The 27,231-nt window shown below is 40.6% G+C and overlaps 1 protein-coding gene and 1 long non-coding RNA gene across 13 annotated transcripts in view; one reads left to right on the top strand and one right to left on the bottom strand.

Moving 5' to 3' along the window:
* SYT1 (synaptotagmin 1) overlaps positions 1–27,231 on the top strand; it is a 230,662-nt gene that overhangs the window by 75,886 nt on the left and 127,545 nt on the right. The gene's annotated exons all lie outside the window — the stretch shown is intronic.
* The window catches only part of LOC129656425 (uncharacterized), a 214,883-nt gene that overhangs the window by 112,612 nt on the left and 75,040 nt on the right, over positions 1–27,231 (bottom strand). For 9 of the 11 annotated variants that reach the window (XR_008716353.1, XR_008716344.1, XR_008716348.1 and 6 more), the window contains exon 2: positions 17,308–17,563. The exons of the other annotated variants lie outside the window; for them this stretch is intronic. This is a non-coding gene — a long non-coding RNA (uncharacterized LOC129656425). The remainder of the gene's footprint in view (positions 1–17,307; positions 17,564–27,231) is intronic. 11 annotated transcript variants of the gene reach the window in all.

Genomic DNA, 27,231 nt, shown 5'->3' with positions numbered 1-27,231 from the left:
GAGTACACCAATATCTATTTTAATATCCAATATATGTGACATTTACTCAATTGGACATAATGTTTCTAATCATTTAACAAACTAGTGAGCTGTTTCATTGAATTTTTATCTTTTATTGGCATATTTGACTTTGTGTAAATTCCTTGTTCAGTTCAGTCGCTCAGTCATGTCCAACTCTTTACAACCCCATGGACTGCTACAAGCCAGTCCTCCTGTCCATCACCAGCTCCCAGAGTTTACTAAAACTCATGTCTATCTAGTCGGTGATGCCATCCAACCTCTCATCCTCTGTCGTCCCCTTCTCCTCCTGCCTTCAATCTTTCCCAGCAGCAGAGTTTTTTCCAATGAGTCAGTTCTTCGCATCAGGTAGCTGAACTATTGGAGTTTCAGCTTTAGGATCAGTCCTTCCAATGAATATTCAGGACTGATTTCCTTTAGGATGGACTGGTTGGATCTCCTTGAAGTCCAAGGGACCCTCAAGAGTCTTCTCCAACACCACAGTTCAAAAGCATCAATTCTTTGGTGCTCAGTTTTCTTTATAGTCCAGCTCTCACATCCATACATGACTACTGGAAAAACCATAGCTTTCACTAGATGGACTTTTGTTGACAAAGTAATGTCTCTGCTTTTAAATATGCTGTCTAAGTTGGTCATAACTTTTCTTCCAAGGAGCAAGTGTCTTTTAATTTCATGGCTGCAGTCAACATCTGCAGTGATTTTGGAGCCCCCCAAAATAAAGTCTGTCACTGTTTCCACTGTTTCCCCAACAATTTGCCATGAAGTGAAGGGACCAGATGCCATGATCTTAAGTTTTCTGAATGCTGAGTTTTAAGCCAACTTTTTCACTCTCCTCTTTCACTTTCATCAAGAGGCTTTGTAGTTCCTCTTCACTTTCTGCCATAAGGGTGGTGTCATCTGCATATCTGAGGTTATTGATATTTTTCCCAGTGATCTTGATTCCAGCTTGTGCTTCCTCCAGCCCAGTGTTTCTCATGATGTACTCTGCATAGAAGTTAAATAAGCAAGGTGACAATATACAGCCTTGACATACTCCTTTCCTGATTTGGAACAAGTCTGATGTTCCATGTCCAATTCTAACTGTTGCTTCCTGACCTGCATATAGGTTTCTCAAGAGGCAGGTCAGGTGGTCTGGTATTCCCATCTCTTTCAGAATTTTCCACAGTTTATTGTGATCCACACAATCAAAGGCTTTGGCATAGTCAATAAAGCAGAAACAGATGTTTTTCTGAAACTCTCTTGCTTTTTCAATGATCCAGTGCATGTTGGCAATTTGATCTCTGGTTCCTCTGCCTTTTCTAAATCCAGCTTGAACATCTGGAAGTTCATGGTTCACGTACGGTTCATGTAAATTCCTTGTGGCCAGGGCTAAAATGGGGCCATTAGTATTCATTAACTGATAGGTTTTTGTTAATTGATTATTGGTTGGCTTTTTGGTGAGTCCCAGAGGTGACCCACTTGTGCTTCACAAGTCTCCTGTCCAGAGTACATGGCTCATGTCTCTTCCTCTTCCTGGTCATGTCAAGTGATATGGGATTCCAAGACCATACCCCACCAGGTCTCTGAAAAATTGGTAAATATTTTTGTGTGAATTAGGAAATGTAAGCCATTCAACCATTATCTTCTTTTTTCCTTGAATATGGGCAGAGTTTGAGACTTGACACTAAGCTGACAGGTTTGACTCTAAAATTTCCAACTTTAGGTAGACTGCCCAAAAAGAATCACATTTTTATTCTCACCCTTGACTTGCCTGTTCTCTGTTTCTTTCATAACTTTTTTCCTCCAATGGCTTCTCTCCCTGTAGAAGATGGTTTTGTCATTCAACATATTCAAAATGACTCATTATGAAGATGTTTATTATGTACTGCTGTATTCCTGGGACTATGCCAAGTGTTTAAAAAAAAAAAAAGTGAAAAGGGTGGATACCGTTCCTGCTTTCATGGAGTTCGGTGTTGTCTCATTTTCCTCCCTCATTTTAATCTGTGCCTTGCTTATTGCTAGCTAGACTAAATTCTGTAAAAGTTTTGCCTTTAAGATCAAACACTCCTAGGTTTCAATCCTGATCGATACATTTCCTAGATCCGAATCCTTAGACAAGTCACTTATGTGCTCTCAAGTTCAGTATTTTTTTAACCTAGAAAGTGGTCTAACATTGTCTTATAGATTAAGTAGGATAGAGTATAACGTGGCTAGCATGGGGCCTGATATTTGATATGTTCAGTAAGCAAGCGATCTCCCATTTTTTCTTCCTACCCAATCTTTTTGGTGTCCTTTCCTTCTTAAGCTTTCATCTCCCTATTTGTTCTCCACTCTTTCCTCTATCAGAGGAGGCAATGTCACCCCACTCCAGTACTCTGGCCTGGAAAATCCCATGGATGCAGGAGCCTGGTAGGCTGCAGTCCATGGGGTTGCTAGGAGTCAGACACGACTGAGCAACTTAGCAGCAGCAGCAGCTTTCCTCTATATGTATTTCTCTATTCTTTTTCTCACTGCCACTGTACGTATTGAATATCTCTGGAGGTTTTTAATGGGAAATAATTCTACAGCTGTATTTTTAAGCTCTGGAGTCTTTCCTCTTTGGGAATAATGATTTTTGGTTTTCAGTTGAGTGACTGTTTCCTTTTCTCATTATATAGGAAACCTTATAAAGCAGATATCTAGCTTACAGAGTATCTCTGGATGACTAGATTCAGATATAAACTTTCTCTTAATAAATGAAATAAGATTCCAATTACATTTTATGTGTAAAGAATCACTTATTCTCATTGATATGTGCTCTCTTTTCATGTTACTGTTCATTATTTAGAGAAAAGTAAAGTAGGATGAATAAATGGAAGTCTTAGATTAACTTTAGTTCTCATGGTTTCAAACAAATTTTTTTGCATTTTATATGAGCAATTTTGTTTAAGATTTTTTGTTTTGCTTTCCTCTAAAGTATTAAATCTTATTTTTTAATATCATAATGAGTGAAAGACACCAAAGAGAGACAGAAAAAGGAATTCAAGAAACAGATTTGGTATCTATTGAATAGAAACTGAACTGCTGTTCATAATAGTCTGTTCAAGGAGAGACTTGAATTTAAATGGGTTAATTATAACCCAGTAGGATCTAGCCCTGAGATAGAAGGGGGTAGGCTTTTGTTGTTGAAAGTAAAAGTCATAAGATGATGAAGCAATTATGTAAATTAAAGAAGTACGTGTTCATTATGTAAGTGAAAAAATTAATGTGTTATTTTAGTAAGCAATTAAATGTGTAAGCAATTTGGGGGAAAAAATGGAAAAAATCTGAAAGTTACTAAGCACATGTTTGAAGCACAGGGGTTGTTGCAAAGGTGAATTATGCCAGAAGAGCCTCAACATGCACACAACTCCCATTGTTAAGATTCTAGCCCCTGGAGAAAACCTCTCTGCTAAAGTTTCCATTCCGACTTGATTAACATTTCTCTAATTAACATGATCCAAGTCCCCTTACTAGTAGTTTAGGCTCACTTGCCTTTTTTTTTTTTTTTGACTGATCACCCACTCTCCCACCTCCCACAGATAAAAAGGGAATCTGACCTTGCAAGACAGCTAAGCCTTTCTCTTCTTTTTGTCTCTTTAAAACAGAAATCCTTTGAGTTTCAAGAGACACACATAAAACCATTGTCTCAATTTTCCCCCTTCTCAAGTTAAGGCCTCAAAAATCATCCTTTATAATCAGTATATACAGTTCTTCCATTTGCAAAAGGTTTCTAACATGTATAGCCTCTGACTGCCTGATGAATTTGAAAATTTTTTTCATTCTAATCATTTGAGAAATATTTATTTATGCCACCCACAAGTCAAACCTGAAGCCAACCTTACAACATTTGGAAAAACCCATTCATTTAGCATTTTCACTTAATTACTTCAAATGTTATGATCAATAGCTTATGATTCCATTTTCTTTTTTTAATAAATTGTATTCATGCTGCTGAGTCGCTTCAGTCGTGTCCAACTCTGTGCCACCCCATAGATGGCAGCCCACCAGGCTCCCCCATCCCTGGGATTCTCCAGGCAAGAACCCTGGAGTGGGTTGCCATTTCCTTCTCCAATGCATGAAAGTGAAAAGTGAAAGGGAAGTCGCTCAGTCGTGTCTGACTCCTAGCGACCCCATGGACTGCAGCCTACAAGGCTCCTCCGTCCATGGGATTGTCCAGGCAAGAGTACTGGAGTGGGGTGCCATTGCCTTCTCCGTTTATTCATGATTATTGTAAAAACTGTATCAGTCCTGTACCCCAGCATCAGGGACATCTTCAAGGCATTTAGACTCCTTATTTTAGCATGTACTCCTAGTTTTTTATCCCTGTGCCTTCCACTGCATGTGTGCATGCTGAGTCGCTGCAGTCATGTCTGACTTTTTGTGACCCTTTGGGCCATAGGCCACCAGGCTCCCTCCATGGGATTCTCCAGGAAAGAATACTGGAGGGGATTCTCCTCCAGGGCATTTGCCCTTCCCAGGGATAGAACCAGTCTCTTACATCTCCTCCATCAGCAGGCAGGTCCTTTACCACTAGTACCACCTGGGAAGCCCATGCCTTCCACTACTGCTTTTTAACCCCTAAAAATGGCATAAGATACCAGCAGAATGCAACTAGATCCCTTTGTTTTTGAAGGAGACTGTCTCATAACTTGACCAGTACAATTTTGTCTCCATTAGAGGATGTTCGTCACCTCTGCTTTGTGTAGAATTCTTTAAAGAGTGATTTTTAAATGAGATTCTGTAATCTAGTACAAATGGAAAAAAAATTGATTGCTGAATTAAAACAAGTTGGGACATAATTTAATTAGTACCCAAGCAGAAGGAAAGAGAAACTACTTTAGTGCCTTAATAGAAAATCAATTTTGCAAGAAAATTTCACATTTTTAAGCCTAATTAGAAAAACATTTACTTAACAAAAAAGCATTTCGAGATTACAGATTCAATCAAAAAGCCAAGCTTTTTTTTAAGCTTATACAAATTACTTGATATTCCTTTGAAATGGGTTCAGGTCATTATTCCTTAAGCATCTCTTTTGCCTAAGGATCATGCTGTTTCTAAGTATACTTCGCAGTCAGATAGTACCTTACGCCCTCCAAGAATGCCTGCACAACACATCAATGCCCTGAGCAGAAATTCTTATAAAAGATTAATTGCAGGAACTTTAATATGAAAGCCAGGAAGAATCTTCCTTGTCACTCACAATCTATCACAGAAAGGCCACAAAGATACTCATTTTGACCCATAACATTCCAGGAAGGTGTACTTATTTGTATACATTTACTTATTCATTGTCTTTCCCCACTGAATTGTAAACAACCATGTCTGTTGTTCCCAACTGTGAAACCAAGTTTGATCACAGAGGCAAGCACACAGTAGGTGTAATTTTAAATGAATGAATGAGGCAGAGGAGTTTATTATACCATGAGAGATATTTCAGAACTCTAATTTTAAAGTCCATGTTGTAATAACTATCTTATGTTACAAATGAAGTCTAAACTATTCTGAAAACCTGTCAACAAAATATCTTAGTACCAAATGATGAGAATGATTTAGTATCCTTTCGCTTTTTGGATCATTTTCTATCAAAGGCAGGCAGAATAGAAACTTAGCAAAATCATTCTTATTGTTTTGTTGATGGCCATGAAAATAATGGCTTTCTCTCACTAATTTTTGGGAAGGATGGAGCTAAAGTCTTATTCAGAATCTCCTTTCTCTATATAACTTTTTTTTCCTATAACCTTTTTATCCAGTTTCCATGATGCATGGAGAGCTTGTGGCTTAGCTTAATTTAACTTTTAAGGCTAAGATTTAGTTAAAGTTCTGATTTAAGTCTCTGCTAGCAACATGGAAATTTACTCAGAGGGAATTGGGAAGGAATCCATTCCAAGGAGAAGTCCAAGAATATGAACAAAATCTATGTTTATTGTATCTAGATTATTTGTGTCCAGTCAAATTTATAACTTAATATGTTATATTTAGACCATATTTTAGTGTACTTAGTATCTCTGTGTCCACTTGTGGTACATACAACGTAATACTTTCCCTTTAAATTAGCATAGAGGTAGAGTTGCATTTGACTTTTGAAATGTCTTTGGCCATAGCTGTGGTTTATTTGCCTCTTAGTTTAGTCAGAATTGTAATCACCAATTATAACTGTGTTGCTATGCATAATAATTATTGTCAAGCTTCATGATGTGGTTTCTAAAATCATCATAGGAAAGAGCAGATAACTTGAAATATCCCTCTAGTGTGTAGGACTGTAATTTGATTGCCTTTCTAGTTAAAAAGACTTTTCAGGCACAAAATGGATGAAACTAAATTCTCACTTCACTGAGATTCCAAATGAAAATTTGATATCATTTGTCAATAGAAATAAAAGTGTGAGAACTGTGAGTTTCAATTTTATTGGGGGATTTACTGAGGACTATAGCCCCAGAGCCAGCCTCTCAGAGAGCTCTGAGGAACTCTGGGGTGGGAGACTTAAGGGGAGAGGTTAGTATATATGTGATTTTGGTGAATGGGGTCTGTGCCATTAGATACATCTCTGTAGAAGGTTGCTGCTAACCACGAAAGACAGATACCTTGTTGTTTTTCAGTCACTAATTCGTGTTCAACTCTTCGCAGCCCCATGGACTGCAGCATGCCAGGCTTCTCTGTCCTTCACTATCTCCCTGATTGCTCAAACTCATGTCCCTTGAGTCAGTGATGCCATCCAGCCATCTCATTCTCTGTCGTCCCCTTCTCCTCCTGCCCTCAGTCTTTCCCAGCATCAGGGTCTCTTCCAATGAGTCAGCTCTTCCCATCAGGTGGCCAAAGTACTGGAGCCTCAGCTTCAATAGCAGTCCTTCCAATGAATATTCAGAACTGATTTCCTTCATGATTGACTGATTGGATCTCCTTGAAGTCCAAGGGACTCTCAAGAGTCTTCCCCAGCACCACAGTTCGAAAGCATCAGTTCTTCAGCACTCAGCCTTCTTTATGGTCCACATATCTTCTTTCATGGTTTTCATGCTTTAAGTACGGGAAGATGTAAGAATGTGGGTTCATAAGATTTTCTGAAAATATGCTGTGAAGGCCTTGTTCTGACAGTTTTCCCAGAGCACAGAGCACCTCATTCCTGATCTCCTACCTGCGTTCCTTTCAGGGGATGTTAGAGGTCAGCAACTACAGAAGCCAATGCCTCAGGCCTTGTAGAACAGATGGCAAGAGACATATGTTAGTTGGAACTTTTTTAAAAATTGTCAGTTCCCTAGAAAATATAAATTTAGACTCTAGAGAATTAAGTGGAGGAAGAGACCCTGGGCATTTTGAAAAATGACCTTCTGTGGTTTTCCCATTGTCACCCCATAACCTTCTGCATCACCCTGCCCTCAACAGTTGTCTAGCCAGAGCACTGGATCCCCAGCCCAGCTTCCAAGCTTCCAAGACTCATCTTATTCAAAGCTTACCTAACTTCTCTACCTAAGTTATAAACATCAATATTAATAAAAGCTACTATTTACTGAGAATCTACTGTATGTCCACAAAAAACATTCTTACAACATTCTTCAAAACTGGCATATTAAATCTGGCTACAAAATGAGGGAAAAACAAAAATGAAGCCTAGGAAAGTCTAAGTAGCTTGTCCAAAGTCATACAACCAATACCAGAGCTAAAATTCTAACACGGGTCTGAGGCCTACACTCTTTCTACATCACCATACCTTTTTCTTTAAACAGTGTCTCTCAGTCTCTTTAGCCTAGAAGTGTAGCTATAAATTCAATTTAAATGCAAAACAAAACAAAACAAACAAAAAAAAACACACAAACAAAAAAATCAAAACCAAACTGATATAAATTAGTTTTCCTAAGTTTTATCCTGTGTATTTTGGAATTTTAACATTTGGTCAATTTTCTTTCACAGCATTTGACTGATTAAAATCTACATATATATGTTCTCTCTCAAATATTATAATACACTGCAAAGGTAACACAGCAAAAGAAAAAAAACAGTAAATAGCTATGGCATTTTTGTTTCTTCTTCATTATATTTTCAAATACTTAGCATGAATTCTTTCCCAGGATACAAAGCCCTAAAGTTCAAAGGGACTCATTAATAAAAGATGCTATTACTCACTCATGAGTGCTAATGAATTTAATGAAATCAGAGGGATTTTTCTTTCCATTAAAAAAATTCTTCACTAAACAGAATATAAATTCCCATTCATTTATTCAAAATTATATCACCTGTGAAATTATCACTGTAAAGTCCATAAAATGGAAGATTAAGATTCACATATGAGAAATGGTCAAGAATAATAGTAAAATTTCATAATGCAAATGAACAAAAGGAGCTTCACAAAGCGCCAAATTCAAGGTATAAATTAAAATGGACCACAAGTTCTCAGCACAAAGAAAAGGCATGGGCAGGGAGGATGCGTGGAAGAGTTGAAAAAAGTGAGCTAGTCTTTAAAACTGAGCAGCATTTGAATAGGCAGGAAGAAACTAAGAATGCCTCTGGCAGTTAAGAGATGATTAAGAGCCGATTGACAGAGCTGAGACAGCCGGCGACGGGCCCAGGTAGGAATGGAGTGAAAGCTTGAACAGATGTTCTGAGAAATAGATCGAATGTAGTAGCTCAGTGTTGGTTTGCCCCTTACAATATCAGACTAATCAACCTAAAACTCGGGACACTAAGTAAAGCTTGTAAAACTTGTTCTTTCCCAGGATAAGAATTGGAATATGGAAGCCAGGCCCACCTCAATGCCAAAGCACTCTACTAAGTGCCTTTTTCACATTAGCTCAGGTTGTCCTTGGTGAGGTCCTGTGGGGTAATTCTTCCTATCCCTATTTCACATATCAGAAAACGTAATGGTCCAGTGCCTCTCAGAGAATAAGCCCCAGAACAGACCCACTTTCGACTCCCGAACCATGTTCTCTCTACTCCACCATACTGCTACTCAGTGAGTCCAAGGATATTACCAATCTTATCTTCTTATGCCCAGTGCCTGGCACTGTGCCTGAAACATGCAACGTGCTAAGTATTTTCAAGTGAATTGGTGGCCAAATTAAAATAAAAATTTTCTTTTGCAAACATGCATCATGATTCATGCCACCTTCAAGGAAGTCATCTTGGAAGGACATGCAATTATTCCAGTTGTACCGTCTATATGGTACCTATGTATTTTGAATTCTAGCCCCTCTCTCCAAAAGTCTTTCTCAGTATACAGTACAGTCTTCTCTCTGTCCTCTCTGCCCTTCTCTCTTCTCTGTCCTCTCTCTGTCCTCTGGCCTGTCTTTAAAAGGTAACTTCAATTGAAATGGTCATAAGTTGTCTCCAAGTACAGCTTATAAGGTGACGATCCAACTGAGTAAAACAGTTCAAGTTACTGTGGTAAAGTAAGGAAGTGGATATCCGTGTGAGATTTCTATTCTGACTCTGACCAAAATGCCTTGAGCCACTAATATCCTTGTTGTTGTTGTTGTTGTTGTTCAGTCACCTAGTTGTGTCCAACTCTTTGCGACCCCATGGACTGCAACACACCAGGCCTCTGTCCTTCACCATCTCCTGAGGTTTGCCCAAGTTCATGTCCATTATAACATCATTATATGCTCCCTCACTATGGGAAAAATCATCAAGAGATAGGAGTTCTGGATACATTTAGTGCCAAGGAAATCTGTTTTAATAGAAACTAGTGTAGGTGTTAGTTTTGTTTTTGATTTTTTCCTAAGAATAAAGAGTGAGAGTTTTCAGTAGAATTTTAAATAAAACCAAGTGGTTCAGAAGCATGGATTTCATGAATATAGATGGGAGGAGCAGAAAGTGAGGAATGGGAGTTGAAACAGGAACAAATAGAAAAAAAGAAGAATGAGAAAAATGATACAGACAAGCGCCATCTTTCCTATCCCTGGTTGTTTTATTATTGAAACAGCAAAGAGGACTTTGAGTGGGAAGCCGTGTCATCAATGCAAGAGAATGTCTTGTTCTCTCCTGTCCTCCAATCCCACTGGATCTTTTACAGTATCACCTTTTCTAGTGAGTTCATCACACGCTTTGGAACAATTTTTTTTTATTATCTTGTTTGTGACATCTTCAAATTACATGTTTTCACCTTCTGTTTTACTCCTACCTTGCTTTGAGCAGGCCAAATGTTTATATTGTGAAATCTTTAATCCATTACAATCTGTTACTCTGCAATTAGATGAAATGTCAGCAGTTTAGCTGTACTATTTGTACTACAGAATAAGGGAGAAGAATGAGGACTTGCTGATAAACAAGAACTTAAATAATTAAAGAATGAGAGAGGGAGCATGCAGACACACACGCAAATCTGCTTGCTGTACATGTGGCTAAAGGTTCTTTCCAATTATGAACCAGAGGAGGCCTTACGTACTGCAAATTACTTTTGTTCCTTCATTCTTTCAACATATATTTATTAAACCTCTTTTGTGAGCTAGGGACTGTACAAGCTTCTAGAAAAACAATGCTGAAGATAAACAGGCCCATTAAGCATAGTAGATTGCAATTTAATGACGAGACTGCCCCTCAAGTAGATAAAAGCTCTAGCCCTGGACACAGCCAGTGTGTATCCCCCCATGACTCCACTTACTCTCGGTGTGTCCTTAGGCTTGTTACTTAACCCTTCTATAAAATGGGATTAATATTACCCACCTCCATGAGTTGTCATACACTCTAAAGATAACTCATGTAAAGGGACCTCCCTTCTGGTCCAGTGATTAAGACTCTGCATTTCCAATGCTCAAGACACAGATTTGACCCCTAGTCAGGGAACTAAGCTGCCACATGTTGAGTGGCATGGCCAAAAATAATAGTAATAATAAATCATGTAAAGCACCTAATCAATACTTGGCACCTAATAAACTCTCAATAAATACTAGGCTTTTTAAATTATGGAAAACACTGATTAGAGCCCTTATCTCCTTGCCACTGAAAAAGCACTGCTCTGGCCACTAGACTTCTATTCTTTCTTTTGTGAGGAGACTGAGACAGCGCAACAGTTTAGAGAATATTGTCATACAGCTTTGATCAAAGACAAGATATCCAAGGTTAGCTCCCATGTGGGAGACCTTAGATACTAGGAGACATCACAAAGGCCAATCCAAGATAAGCCCTAGCACATATGAGTAGGTAAGCCATAGCACATACGTCTATGCTCTAACACCACAAAACAGAACTCAACGTTCAGGATCTACTAAACACCACAAAACAGAACTCAACATTCAGGATCTACTAAAAATCAAAAGGACTGCCAGTAACAAGTGTCAGCAAAGATGTGATGAAATTGAAAGACACATCCCATTAAACCCTCACACACCAATCTCTGAGGGGTTTAGCCACTTTGGGAAGCAGTTTAACAGTTTCTCAATATGTTCAATAGAGAGGACTCATATGACCTAGCAATTCTATTCCTAGGTATACACCTGCCCTGCAAAGTAGAGACACATATCCACACAGAAAATAATTGTACAAGAAGGTCCGTAGCCGGACTTTCACCAATGCCAGAAAGTGGAAAGAACTCAAATTTCTTTCAACTGGTGAATAATTGGACAATATATGCTGCAGTCATATAACAGAATATTATTCAGCCATAAATAAGGAATGTAGTACTAACACGTGCCACACATGGATAAACCAGCATAGGCAAATCCACACAGACAGAAAGCAGATTAATGGTTGCCTACGGCTCAGAGCTGCAGGCGGAGAGCAGGCAAGGAGGAGTGAGGAATGATAGCTAATGGCTATGAGTTTCTTTGTGGGGTGATGAAAATGTTCTTAAATTAGTGGTGATGGTTACCCAACTCTGAATGTACTAAAAATCCACTCAGTTGTATACTTCAAAAAGGTAAATTTTCTAGTGTATGAATTCTACCTCAATAAAGCTGCTTTTAAAAAAAGAAAATGTTTCGGGTGCTGAAACCCTCTACATGGAAGCATAGTATCTAGGTTAGCCTGGGGCCCCATCTGAAACAGAACTGAGGTATGCTGTGAATTTTCTCCCACTACTATTTCCAAAGTTAAGGGATATTTCCTCAAAATTTTCCAGTCTCCCTTTAAACCAGAGCATTCTTCTCCAAGATCCCACTCGTCAGCACCACACCTCAGTGTAAGGTCAACGCTAAGACCCCTTTGGATAGAGGAAGCCAGACTCAGGCCACATGGCTAGCCAGTGAGAACTCAGGACTCAAGACACTTGTTTTTCTGATTCCAAAGCCATTTTCCACTAGTCTTCTCTCCTGTAGGGTGAGAAGCTTGAAGCTTCCGTCTCCTGACACAAGAACTGTGTTCTAAATATGAGGACTACCCAATCCCTTTTCCAGTCTGTCTTCCTATGGTTGCTTCTCAGAGATTCCTCCAGCCTTTTCTGTGCTCTTTTCTGCGTCTTTTGTAGCAACATCACACCTTTTTAAATTGAGGTAGAACTTGACATAGAATGAGATGCAGATAATAAGTATACAGTTCAATGTGTCTTCACAGCTGTACATACCAGGATAAGCACCTCTTCAATCAAGGTGCAGAACATTTTTTACCATCTAAAAGCCCCGGAGGTATCTTGGTGCCTATACAGGGATGTACTGTGATACTGTGTGGCATTCAAGTGTTTTCTCCTCCTCTCCACCAGGTGTCCTGATAATGCTCAGCATCACTTTGATCTTTAACCCCACAGTCTATCTCTCTGCTGTACCGTATGATTGGCACCTCATCACACACATCCCTGTTCTCTAAGTGTGAGCCACGTAGCGCTGTTATGTAAAAAGATGCCTTGCTTACCCATTTTTGTTGTCTATGGGAAAATAAGCTCCTTGTAAGTAAGGAACATGTCAACTACTTTTGCACACCACAGTAGTTAGCTCTTAGGAGAACATGTTAGTCACTCAGTCGTGTCCGACTCTTTATGACCCCCACGGACAGTAGCCCTCCAAGCTCCTCTGTCCATCGGATTCTCCAGGCAGGCATACTAGAGTGGGCTACCATTCCCTTCTCCAGGGGACCTTCCCAACCCAGAGATCAAGCCCAGGTCTCCCTCCTTGCAGGCAGATTCTTTACCATCTGAGCCACCAGGGAAGCATGCGGTAGGGATCAAATGGGACAGAAGTTGGGCTCCGAGTCCCATCAGCTCTCTGAGCCTCATTTCCTTATATGTAAAATGCAGTTGAAAAATGTAAAATGATAGGTAGTTATGTGTTTGAAATTTATTTTTCTTGGTTTTTTCCAATCAGTTTTAGAAAATTTATAGAAATGTCCAACTGTCAGAACCTAATTATAGAACATTTCCATCACCCAGTGCTCATTTGTAATCACTCCCATTCCCCACCCTCATCCGTAGGCCACCATCCATCTACTTTCTGTCTTTATGGGTGCCTATTCTAGACACTGCCTGTCAACATAATCTGGCAATATGTGGCCTTGAAAAAGTTATTTTTGAAACCCAGGTCTATCTGATGCCAAATAAATTCCTAAAGTAAACAGATACATCAAGTAGAAAATCACTTGCTCCATTTTATGGGGGAAAATATTCATTGTTTCCAGTACCATTTAACAGTTTCATGAGTATTTTTCCTCTCTCTGTGGGGCCACTGACAGTCTCAGTCTCTTTCAGCACTCTTGTCTACCCTTTCCTGACTTCAAGGGCCTGAATATAAAAAGGAATGGCAGCCCAGCTTTGGGGAAGACTGAGGGGAGGTGTCTGTCAGTCTACAGCAAACAGAACTCCTGGCACTTGCTGTCCCCTGCCAGCCTCATCTTCTCTCTTCTCTCCCCAGAAGGAGAACTCAGGGAACATATAAACCATTTAGATTGCTTTTCTGCTCCACATTAAATGTCCCCCAAGTTGCTAATAATATGCGACTATTTTCTCCCTGAGATGGAACACAGCAAGGTTGTGAACCAGGCGTGTCTGTCAGGGTGCTCCTGGGTGCTTTCCTGCCCTCCAGGAGCCAGCAAGCACCCACCCTGGAAAACGCAGGAGAGCATCAGGCAGGAGGAGGCCCCACAGCACAGGGAACCCAGCCTCAGACAGTCAGTCTTTAAAACACTTAGAGAAGAAGGTTCTTAGAAACGATGCCCTTCATCTAGAATTAGCCCCTCCTGTCAACATCCTTTCCAAAAGTACCTTCTAAATCAGTATTTTTGTTTTTGTATGGAACATAATTAGTTTATATGCAAGAACAATTTTCTGAACTTCATATAACACTGGAGTGTAAAGATGAGGATTTGTGAGTGAAGTATGAGGCCCCTACAGACAATTCTATTAAAAGGGAAAAAATTTTCTTTGTTTGAAAAATACTTCTAGTCATGTCTTATCATTTTCTAGCCCACAAACACTCTGGAATATGGCAAGAGAGTGTTTAGCAAAAGGTAGCCAACTGCTCTTCAGTGTAAGATGTTACTTCTACATGTATAAATCAATATTCTGACAAGGTGCTTCCCTAAGTTCTATTTGCTAGTGTTTAAAGAGAGCAGAGGGTAACTGTTTTTTAGGAACCAGCAAAGTGTCAGAATTGTCTATTCTTAATTGTATCTCAGTGTCAGATAGTAAAAATAGAGTGAGATTCAGTTCAGTTGAGTTCAGTCACTCAGTCGTGTCCAACTCTTTGCGACCCCATGAATCGCAGCACACCAGGCCTCCCTGTCCATCACCAACTTCCGGAGTTCACTCAGACTCAAGTCCATCGAGTCAGTGATGCCATCCAGCCATCTCATCCTCTGTCGTCCCCTTCTCCTCCTGCCCCCAATCCCTCCCAGCATCAGAGTCTTTTCCAATGAGTCAACTCTTCGCATGAGGTAGCCAAAGTATTGGAGTTTCAGCTTCAGCATCAGTCCTTCCAAAGAACACCCAGGACTGATCTCCTTTAGAATGGACTGGTTGGATCTCCTTGTAGTCCAAGGGACTCTCAAGAGTCTTCTCCAACACCACAGTTCAAAAGCATCAATTCTTCAGCGCTCAGCTTTCTTCACAGTCCAACTCTCACATCCATACATGACCACAGGAAAAACCATAGCCTTGACTAGACAGACCTTTGTTGGCAAAGTAATGTCTGCTTTTTAATATGCTATCTAGGTTGGTCATAACTTTCCTTCCAGGGAGTAAGCATCTTTTAATTTCATGGCTACAATCACCATCTACAGTGATTTTGGAGCCCAAAAAGATAAAGTCTGACACTCTTTCCACTGTTTCCCCATCTATTTCCCATGAAGTGATGAGACCAGATGCCATGATCTTCGTTTTCTGAATGTTGAGTTTTAAGCCAACTTTTTCACTCTCCTCTTTCACTTTCATCAAGAGGCTTTTGAGTTCCTCTTCACTTTCTACCATAAGGGTGGTGTCATCTGCATATCTGAGGTTATTGATATTTCTCCTGGCAATCTTGATTCCAGCTTATGCTTCCTCCAGCCCAGTGTTTCTCATGATGTACTCTGCATATAAGTTAAAGAAGTAGGGTGACAATATACAGCCTTGACGTACTCCTTTTCCTATTTGGAACCAGTCTGTTGTTCCATGTCCAGTTCTAACTGTTATTTCCTGCCTGACCTGCATACAGGTTTCTCAAGAGGCAGGTCAGGTGGTCTGGTATTCTCATCTCTTTCAGAATTTTCCACAGTTTATTGTGATCCACAGTCAAAGGCTTTGGCATAGTCAATAAAGAAGAAATAGATGTTTTTCTGGAACTCTCTTACTTTTTCCATGATCCAGCGGATGTTGGCAATTTGATCTCTGGTTCCTCTGCCTTTTCTAAAACCAGCTTGAACATCTGGAAGTTCACAGTTCATGTATTGCTGAAGCCTGGCTTGGAGAATTTTGAGCATTACTTTACTAGCGTGTGAGATGAGTGCAATTGTGCGGTAGTTTGAGCATTCTTCGGCATTGCCTTTCTTTGGGATTGGAATGAAAACTGACCTTTTCCAGTCCTGTGGCCACTGCTGAGTTTTCCAAATTTGCTGGCATATTGAGTGCAGCAGAGTGAGATTAGAATAGTTAAATAGGTCAAGAGTCTGGAGTTGTATGTTTTGATTTTTAACATATTCTTGGATTGCCTACATCACCAAGAGGGAATGTAGACAACAGCCTTTGAAATGCTTGCTTGATTAAAATAAATCTTTTTAAAAAATCAACATCAATGTTTAACTAAGAATCTGAGGAGATATGTGTACTTTGAGGTCATTGGCCCTCCAAGCACCATCATACTGATGCTTTGTCTATACTGAGGCCACGTTTGAACATGACATCAAGGCTATGGAACCCAAGTGTCACAGTAGGATTGCCTAATTTTAAGAGAAATTATGATATCTTTTTCTTTTTGGCAGACAGCATTTTCCAAGCTCTGTTACCTGGAAAGATGGGGTAGAACACAAACTTATCTTAACTGTGTTTAAACTTACATCTATTGAATTGGTATATGAGGCAGACACTGGGTTAAGTGCATTCACTCGTTTATTCCTCACAATGACACGCTAGGGTGGTACCCTCTGTATCCCCAAATGACAGACAAAGAGCTGAAACTCAGAGAAACGGAACAGCACGAGGGCATGCAGCTAATGGGAGCCTGAACTTCAGACCTGGTCTGACTGCAAAGCCTCACGGTTACAGGGCCTGTACAGGGAAGCTGTTTCAGTCTGCACACACAACCCGCTCTGCAGACACTTTTCACTTTCTCTTATTCATATGGTCTCAACTCCAAGGCCACCACTACACGATGCAAAGAGAGGGCTGCCACAGCCTGCCTAGATTCGACACCCATCCCTATGCTCAACCCTCTTAGCCATCCCCCAGCTTCCTGGGTGTCTTTCTGTGCTGTAAATTCATCTGGGACAGACCCACATAGGATTCCCATGTTTGTTTCCAAGGCTCTCTATTCCTCCTCTTGCAATCTGTTCCACTCCATCCCCTGACTAGTTTCCAGCAGGAGGAAGTAACTGCTTCCATCTCTTTCATCACCTTTCCTGATACCAGGTATAATGACGAACTTGGATTTGGACATCTGCCTTGTACCTATCCCTAAGGCGCCAAAGATCAATGAAACATTGTCCAGAGGGTGTTTAATGAGGTATACTTGCATCTTAAAAGAGAAATTTCTTTGTAAAACAAAGTATCTTTTTCTGCTTAGAGTTTTCTAAGCCCCTGTGTATTACAAAGCAAGAAAAGCTCCTTATTCTCACCCTAGATGGAAGATTTTTGAGCTCTGTAGAATTTCTCAATTTTTTTGTCACTCCCAAAATAATTTTTAAAGAGCAATGAATCTGCCAAAAATGGATGATTCCTTTATGAGGCACTGCAAGCAACATGGCACTGACCATCCTCCTGGGCTCCCTTGGTGGCTCAGCAGTAAAGAATCTGCCTGCAGTGAAGCGGGTACAATCCTTGGGCTGGGAAGATCCCCTGGCTGAGGAAATGGATATCCACTCCAGTATTCTTGCTGAGACAATCCCAAGGACAGAGGAGCCAAGTGAGCTGCAGTCCCTGGGGTAGCAAAAGAGTCAGTCACGACTCAGCAACTGAGCACACAAAGAAAGACGATGATGCTCCTAGATTTCCATTTCAAAACTCTACCTGTTAGAAAAAGTAAGAGGGAGAGAAAATGCATGAGCTACATCTTATAAAACCAGATGATTACTAAGTGCCTATCTTCCAGTTTTCAATTTCAGTCAGTTCACTTGCTCAGTCGTGTCCAACTCTTTGCGACCCCATGAATCGCAGCACGCCAGGCCTCCCTGTCCATCATCAACTGCCGGAGTTCACTCAGACTCATGTCCATCGAGTCAGTGATGCCATCCAGCCATCTCATCCTCTGTCATCCCCTTCTCCTCCTGCCCCCATTCCCTCCCAGCATCAGAGTCTTCTCCAATGAGTCAACTCTGCATGAAGTGGCCAAAGTATTGGAGTTTCAGCTTTACCATCAGCTTTACCATCTTTGGAAGGAATTCCAAAGAACACCCAGGACCAATCTCCTTTAGAATGGACTGGTTGGATCTCCTTGCAGTCCAAGGGACTCTCAAGAGTCTTCTCCAACACCACAGTTCAAAAGCATCAATTCTTTGGCACTCAGCTTTCTTCACGGTCCAACTCTCACATCCATGCATGACCACAGGAAAAACCATAGCCTTGACTAGACAGACCTTTGTTGACAAAGTAATGTCTCTGCTTTTGAATATGCTATCTAGGTTGGTCATAACTTTCCTTCCAGAGAGTAAACATCTTTTAATTTCATGGCTTCCAAATATTTAATATTTTCAAGAATAAAGTCATAGCATTCCTGCCTGGAAATTTTCATGTCATCTTTATGTGAATTATCTCAATCCTTGTCACATACACCTTAGCCCAACTTTTAAACACTTTGTATGTTGCTGTTGTTCAGTCGCTAAGCAGCATCCGACTCTGTGTGACCCCATGGACTGCAGCACGCCAGGCTTTCCTGTCCTTCAGTATCTCCTGGAGTTTGCTCAAACTCATGCCCATTGAGTCAGTGATGCCATCCCACATCTCATCCTCTGTCGTCCCCTTGTCTTCCTACCTCTATCTTTCCCAGCATCAGGGTCTTTTCCAGTGATTAGGTTTTTTGCATCAGGTGGCCAAAGTATTGGAGCTTCAGCATTAGTCCTTCCAAAGAATATTCAGGGTTGATTTCCTGTAGGATTGACTGGTTTGATCTCCTTGCTGTCCAAGCGACTCTTAAGAGTCTCCTCCAGCACGACAATTTGAAAGCATCAATTCTTCAGTGCTCAGCCTTCTTTATGGTCCAACTCTCACAACCACACATGACCACTGGAAAAACCATGGCTTTGACTATACAGACTTTTGTTGGCAAAGTGTCGTCTCTGCTTTTTAATACTCCGTCTAGGTTTGTCATAGCTTTTCCTTCAAGAAGCAAGCATCTTTTAATTTTGTGGCTGCAGTCACCATCTGCAGTGATTTTGGAGCCCAGGAAAATAAAGTCTGTCACTGTTTCCACTTTTCCCCCACCTATCTGCCACAAAGTGATGGGACTGGATGCCATGTTCAACCTAAGAGCTTTTCATTCTCCTCTTTCACCTTCATCAAGAGGTTCTTTAGTTCCTCTTTGCTTTTTGCTATTAGAGTGGTCTCATCTGCAATTTGAGGTTGTTGATGTTTCTCCTGGCAATCTTGTATATTACCAAGATAACTAGCCTTTAATAACTGAGCAGTGGCAGTTGTAACCATCAATCATGAACTCCAAAGCCTCGTATCAGTCACCAGACCTGGTTTCCCGCATCAGAACATCAGTTGATTTCTAGAGACCTTGACTCTCACCAACACCACCCCACACAAATCCAGCATCTTCCACCTGCTGGTTTGTGATCTCTGTCCGAAAATTACCTCACTTTGTAATTCTAATTGCTGATCCATTCCCTTGGGAGGTAAAAAGCAATTTACAAATTTAATTTAAAGCTGAAATACTTAAATACATTAGCTCAATGAAATCTCACACACTTGTGTATACATATTAAGCCAAATATGCAAATGAGGAAATCAAGACTCACAGTGGCTCAGAAACTTGTCTGAAATCACATAATTAGGACGTAAGGACGAGACATTTAAACAGTTTGCCTTAAAAGCCATGTTAATTACTATTTACTCTATTTTTAAATTCTGACGTGAAGTAAGGACTACACAATCAAATTCCTGGGGTTTGGAGTTAGGAATTGTTCAAGCCAAGTATAAAGGGACCCTGGTAATTCACTTAGGGAAGAAATGTAGCATGTGATGGTGGTGACCTTTAAAGAATGGATCAGGGTTTTCCTGAAGTAGCAATCAGGATCAGAAGGGTGCCTGTTTAAACAGCATCCATGCAGTCTGAGTTCTTTTTCTTCCTTTTTTGGTGTGGTGGAGGAAAGGACATTGTTTATCTCTGTGACTGTGACTCAGTATCCCACAGTGCTGAATCTCAAGACAGAAGAGAGATGAGACACAGCTGCATTTTAACAAGGCTGATTTAGGCCCACGCTACTGTTTGGGGCTTTGGTTTGTGTCTGAGATAAGTATTAATATTTACCAGGAGGTACTGTTGTACAAGTCACCAGGGGATGATTTCTTAGAAAAACCCAGTACACAATCACAAGGATCAAACCCCCTTTCAAATCCTCAAGTTCAGCACATAATGAATTCAGCGCCCTGGGCTAGAACTTAAGTAACTAGGAGCAAAAACCAGCTCATCATGTGTCATTTCTATAGGAAGATAATGCTCGAGACACCGCGTGATCTCCTGTAAGTGGAGCAGGAAGCTGCTTGCCCAGCCATTAGAGGGCCAGTGCAGAAGGCAGAAACCAGAGGCAGAGAGCCCAACAGGGAAGCTGTAGTGAATTATTTCTCTCCAGGCCCCCATGTGGTGACCGCCACTGCCCACCTCCCTCGCCACGCTCAGCATGTGCATGCATGCTAAGTTGATTCAGTCGTGTCCAACTCTTTGCAACCCCCTACCCCCACCAGCCTGCTCTGTCCATGGGATTCTCCAGGCAAGAATACAGGAGTAGGTTGCCATGCCCTCCTCCAGATGATCTTCCCAACCCAGGGGTCAAACCTGTGTCTCTTGCTTCTCCTGAATTGACAGGCAGGTTCTTTACCACCAGCGTCACCTGGGACATGCTCAGCATAATCTCCCACCAATGTTCTCAAAGAAAATGCTTCAGAGTGCCTTCTTTCCACATAAAATCACATGCACTTGGCCTCAGAACTGAAAACCCAAATGGTTCATTTCCCAAGCTCAAATTCTAAAAAAGGACTTGTACATGGCAAGCTAAAAATCCCCCAAAGAGTTTCAGACATCAGTTATTCAAACATATTCTCAGACTGTGAAAATTAAGGGTAATCGATCCCCGAATGGAAACTTCTGACATCTTCTATGCTTTTTTTTCCTTCCTACTAAAATAATTCTGAGATTATTTTCTTACTTTTAAAAAAGGCTGCATCTGTCTGGATTATCTTTTGTGTTCCATATATTTCAACTTTCATTAAATTCATATGTGTCCCCCAAAATGTAGATTAAATAAGGAATAAGTCTAAGGTTTATATTATCTCTGTTGTTACATGTTACATGTTTAACAGTAAATATACTTAATTCTGGGCTTCCCTGGTGGCTCAATGGTTCGATCCATGGGTTGGGAAGATCCCCTGGAGAAGGAAATGGCAACTCACTCCAGTATTTTGCCTGGGAAATCCCATGGACAGAGGAGTCTGGCGGGGCTACAGTCCGTGGAGTCACAAAAGAGTCGGACATGACTCAGTGACTAAACAACAGCAACAGTAGTTAACGTTGCTGTGCATCCGTGTGATGCACTCATGTTCTCTAGACGCCACTGGGAAACAGCCCTGTGCTTCCAAACCAATCTTCTCTTGCCTCAAGTCTCAGAGTTGTGGCGTCTGTGTTAGTTGCCTGTTTGGGGCTCTCATAATAACTGAATAATCAATGTCTATTAATTGGGAGTAAGATATCCATTTGAGGCAGCTTAGAATGACCTTCTGAAGCCACTAAAGTCCAAATAAAAAAGTGTTTGAATCTGGCATGGAAACCAAAGATGACCCTCCTGGCAGCGTGCAGTGTTGAAACACTACCTCAGAGGGCCTACCTCTCGGGAGGGTTTTTAAAAGTAAGAATTAGGCCGTGGATTTGTAACCCTGCTTCAAGGTGAGGGAATAAACAAGGTGATCTCTCATGGGGTCTAGCAGCCTGGCGGTTCATCATAGGAGGTGCTTAAAAAGCAAAGCCATGAAAGAGGGCGAGTTGTAGCATCAATCTAAATCAAGGCTTACATATACTTTCTCTTTTTTTTTTTAACTTCTATTCTCTCCCTGCATTTTCATAGGACGTATCACTGTAGGACGTACCCTCTGCGGTTACTTTGACAAACAATGGTATCAGCACTTCGGTTTTTAGTCTCTTTCATCAATTTTTGACAGTGAAAAACAGCAGAAACCGATTCCTGAAGCTCTGGATTCCAGTGATAGATCTGGAGAATTGATTTAGCAGAGTGGCTTTCCATGTATCAGCCCCTGGCCAATTTTTCTTGGGCAAGTGCCCACAGGCAGCATATCTCAGTGGAAACTTAGACAGATGCAATAAAAACAAAAGCCATATCATGTTGACTTTTCTACCAGGTAGATTTTTTTTAAAGTACCAGGTTAAAAATCTATTTTTAATGAAGGTTATACACAGCAAAACATTTTTTCCAGAGATGTGAGCTCTCACACAGTGGAGTTCTTCCAAATGAGCAGTAACAAGCTGAGCCTCTGGCCGTCCTGTCTATACCACATAGAAATTCATATTCATGGAAGCCAGCTTTAACTTATAACTCACACATTATAATGGGCTCTATGCTCAGAAATAAGGAAATTGCTAATTATACTGCTACTTAATAGAATATTAGCCATTAGACATAATTATATGGAAAAATGCTTTAACAAGTGAAGCAGAAAGAGCTAAATATAAAATTTTATATACACATGCATACTCGTGTTGTAGGTATTTCAAGTAATTGTATATGGATGAAAATAATTTGGGGATCTATGAAAATGAGATTGTTTTAGGATGCTAAAATGGTATTTTGGGTCCCATTTTTAACGTACATGTATAAATATAAATGCACACATTCATGCACATTTGACGTAACAAATGATCACCTCTTTTAAACTTCAGTCTAGTATGTTCTGGTTTCCACACATGCTTTTTTTCTTAATGCTCTATCATGATGAGTTACAAAATATATATATATATTATACATATATATATTTCATATATATATATGAAAGTAAACCCACATGATCCCTCCTTCATTCACTTCTCTGCTTTTAAGACCCCCACCAGCTGCAATAACCACATACTGAAATGGATTTCCATTTTAATTTATATTTAGCTGATGAGTTTTTTCTTCTTTTCCCTTTTCCAAATGACTTTGCCCCAGAAATCTTCCCCTAGATTATTCCAGAAAAGCATTTAGTCTTTACCCTTAATTATAAATAGAAAGATTAACATATAAAATCAGAGAGAGCAGTCCTGCTGTGTACCGTGGCAGCTGAGATGTGTAATATCACATCTTTTGTCAGTGGCAAACTGATAAATCTGAAAGGAGCTACAAAAACTGTATGGCATTAACAGAATCTTAACTGGCAAAGAGGAGTTTCTATCGTGATTGTTTCCATGCCCCACAAAGGAATGGGGCAAATAAAAAGATCAAGACTTATACCTTGGGTTAACGCGGCAGAAAATAAATTGTTAAAAACTTTTAATGCCTTTGAAATACCATCACAGAATCATATTGATTCAAAATGCTTCCCTGAAGCATGAATTTTAAAGCTCTTGGATTTTTCCTGCCAGCTGAGTTCTAGTCTCAGTAGCCATCAAATTTTCGTTGCCTTCTCCTGGTCACCTCCAGAAACTCTAGCGATTGGCAGATTTGCTCCACTGCAATGAAACTTAGTAAAGCTGGGCTCAATAGAGGACAGAAATGGTAGGGCCCTAACAGAAGCAGAAGATATTAAGAAGAGGTGGCAAGAATACACAGAAGAACTATACAAAAAAGATCTTCACGACCCAGATAATCACGATGGTGTGATCACTCACCTGGAGCCAGACATCCTGGAATGTGAAGTCAAGTAGGCCTTAGGAAGCATCACTATGAACAAAGCCAGTGGAGGAGATGGCATTCCAGTTGACCTACTTCAAATCCTGAAAGATGACACTGTGAAAGTGCTGCACTCAATATGCCAGCAAATTTGGAAAACTCAGCAGTGGCCACAGGACTGGAAAAGGTCAGTTTTCATTCCAATCCCAAAGAAAGGCAATGCCAAAGGATGTTCAAACTACCACACAATTGCACTCATCTCACACACTAGTGAAGTAATGCTTAAAATTCTCCAAGCCAGGCTTCAGCAATATGTGAACCGTGAACTTCCAGATGTTCAAGCTGGCTTTAGAAAAGGCAGAGGAACCAGAGATCAAATTGCCAACATCCGCTGGATCATGGAAAAAGCAAGAGAGTTCCAGAAAAGCATCTATTTCTTCTTTATTGACTATGCCAAAGCCTTTGACTGTGTGGATCACAATAAACTGTGGAAAATTCTGAAAGAGATGAGAATACCAGACCACCTGACCTGCCTCTTGAGAAACCTGTATGCAGGTCAGGAAGCAACAGTTAGAACTGGACATGGAACAACAGACTGGTTCCAAATAGGAAAAGGAGTATGTCAAGGCTGTATATTGTCACCCTGCTTATTTAACTTGTATGCAGAGTACATCATGAGAAACGCTGGGCTGGATGAAGCACAAACTGGGATGAAGATTGCCGGGAGAAATATCAATAACCTCAAATATGCAGATAACACTACCCTTATGGCAGAAAGTGAATAAGAACTATAGAGCCTCTTGATGAAAGTGAAAGAGGAGAGTGAAAAAGTTGGCTTAGAGCTCAACATTCAGAAAACGAAGATCATGGCATCTGTTCCCATGACTTCATGGCAAATCATTGGGGAAACAGTGTCAGACTTTATTTTTCTGGGCTCCAAAATCACTGCAGATGGTGATTGCAGCCATGAAGACACTTGTTCCTTGGAAGGAAAGTTATGACCAACCTAGAGAGCATATTAAAAAGCAGAGACATTACTTTGCCAACAAAGGTCCATCTAGTCAAAGCTATGGTTTCTCCAGTGGTCATGTATGGATGTGAGAGTTGGATTGTAAAGAAAGCTGAGCACCAAAGAATTGATGCTTTTTTTTCTTTTTTAATTTTATTTTAACTGTGGTGTTGGAGAAAACTCTTGAGAGTCCCTTGGACTGCAAGGAGATCCAACCAATCCATCCTAAAGGAGATCAGTCCTGGGTGTTCATTGGAAGGACTAATATTGAAGCTGAAACTCCAATATTTTGGCCACCTGATGCGAAAAGCTGACTCATTGGAAAAGACCTTGATGCTGGGAAAGATTGAAGGCATGAAGAGAAAAGGACGACAGAGGATGAGATGGTTGGATGGCATCACTGACTCAATGGACATGGGTTTGGGTGAACTCCGGGAATTGGTGATGGACAGGGAGGCCTGGCGTTCTGCGGTTCATGGGGTTGCAAAGGGTCTGACACGACTAAATGACTGAACTGAACTGAACCCATGGATTTCCCATTGTGGTATCTGAATCCCACTTCAGTATCTTCGCAGGGGGAGCCTGAGTCTGGGGGAGGCTGAGCCATATGTTTCTCTCTACATGACCTTTGGCCTGCTCTGACAGCTAAGGAGATTTTAATTTCTGCCTGGCCTACCAGAAGCTCGAGAAATGAACTTCCTAGTATTGACTGTGTCATTTTCTAAATCACAGTTTCAGACAGAATATGATATAATATATACATTCTGGGAGAAGGCAATGGCTCCCCATTCCAGTACTCTTGCCTGGAAAATTCCATGGACGGAGGAGCCTGGTAGGCTGCAGTCCATGGGGTAGCTAGGAGTTGAACACGACTGAGCGACTTCCCTTTCACTTTTCACTTTCCTGCATTGGAGAAGGAAATGGCAACCCACTCCAGTGTTCTTGCCTGGAGAATCCTAGGGACGGCAGAGCCTGGTGGGCTGCCATCCCTGGGGTTGCACAGAGTCGGACACGACTGACGCGACTTAGCATATACATTCTTGGTGGGGAAAAATTGTGCTATGGCCTAAAAGAAAAAAAAAAGCATATTCCCTCATTCTTGGTAGATGCACAACAACAAATCACATTGGGTGATTAACAAGGAAAAAAAAAACACAGTTATGCACCTAGTTTCATACCAAAAATATACTGGGTAGGCCAAAAAGTTCACTCAGGTTTTTCCATACAAACGAAGTTTTTGGCCAACTTGTTATAACTTTGTTGACCTTATTATTGCCTTTACAATGCCAAGGTCAGATCTGGTTGTAAATGCCAGCTTTGAGTAATTCAAAATGTATGTAAAATCACTACCATCAAAGCTACAGTTCATGGAAAACAGAGGAAAGGTTGTCCATTTTTTGGGAGGCCTAAGATTTTATCGTTTCATATTGATTTATATGGTGGCAGATCAAGGAGGGTCTTCCGTAGAACTCAGTTCAAACTGCCTCTGCTATTAATGTCCGTGCAAACTTGGAGAAGTCAGCTAACCTCTCTGCACTTTCATTTCCTCCTGTGTAAGACAGAGAATACAAAACGTAGCACTGGGTCAATTATAGCTCAGCAAGAAAAACACTCATCATAGACTATTGTAACAAGATGCTATATGTCAGAACACCCAGAGCTAGTAATCATGCAATGAACACTAGCTTCCTTTCTCATGTTCATCCTTCTAGACTCTTGAACTATTATAACTTATACAATAATCGTTACTTAAATTCCCTACTACCTGTTTCAAATACAAAAACTATATTTGTTGATAGAGGGGAAAGATACATAAAGCCTAAATCCTTGTGCCATAAAGTATTTTTATAGGGCAGTCTGACAAAATGGGACCAAGGTTTTCTTGCCATTCATAGACAGTTAATCCTAGCTTGACTATTGCAAAACTCAACTATTTTGACTTTTTACAATGTCTGGCAATCCAGAAAATCTTTAGCTCAGATTACATTTTTTTCTATGCTGTAGTTGAACTATTCAGTCTGAGAGGCCTGTGACAAGCTAGAGTTAATACGTTTTCCACGGTGTCAAAAGTAATAATATTAACATGTCATTGTGAGTTAAATTAATTTTGGTTTGTGCACTGGCCTGCATATAAATGTGAATGACATTTCCAAATATGGTGAGGCAGAAGTTGAGAAAGAGCAAAGTGGTAGAAGAGAATGAGATGCGCTCACTAGAGCAGGGCTGCCTCTGCAGGCACGGGGGTTGGGGGTGGGCAGGCGCAGGCAGAGAGATGCAGGATATTACCACCGCAAGCGTGGGGCAGTGAGGGAAGAGTGGTTTTAGTTCATTTTGCCCTTTACAAAAAATCCGGAAAAGAGATTGTGTCTTTACAGAAACTAGAGATGTTTGACATTCTGGCTCCCTGTTTGGTAATGAGAGGGCATCTTCCTGCTAATCTCTGATTTCAAGTGTCTTCAACCCACAGATTTTTTTTTTTTTCCGCCTCAGCCTACAAGAGGCAGCTGATTGGTAATAGCTTTTAAATGGATGACCGTCAAGTGATATTTTAAAGTCCTAATGGTTGTGTTCATTCCAGAGACTTCAGATTCCCACACACATGCCCTGCCACTGGCATAAATAAATATGCTGTCTGC

This window comes from Bubalus kerabau, chromosome 1 (genome assembly GCF_029407905.1).
Source record: "Bubalus kerabau isolate K-KA32 ecotype Philippines breed swamp buffalo chromosome 1, PCC_UOA_SB_1v2, whole genome shotgun sequence".
Taxonomy (NCBI): Eukaryota; Metazoa; Chordata; class Mammalia; order Artiodactyla; family Bovidae; genus Bubalus; species Bubalus kerabau.
This window is presented reverse-complemented; position numbering and strand designations above follow the sequence as displayed.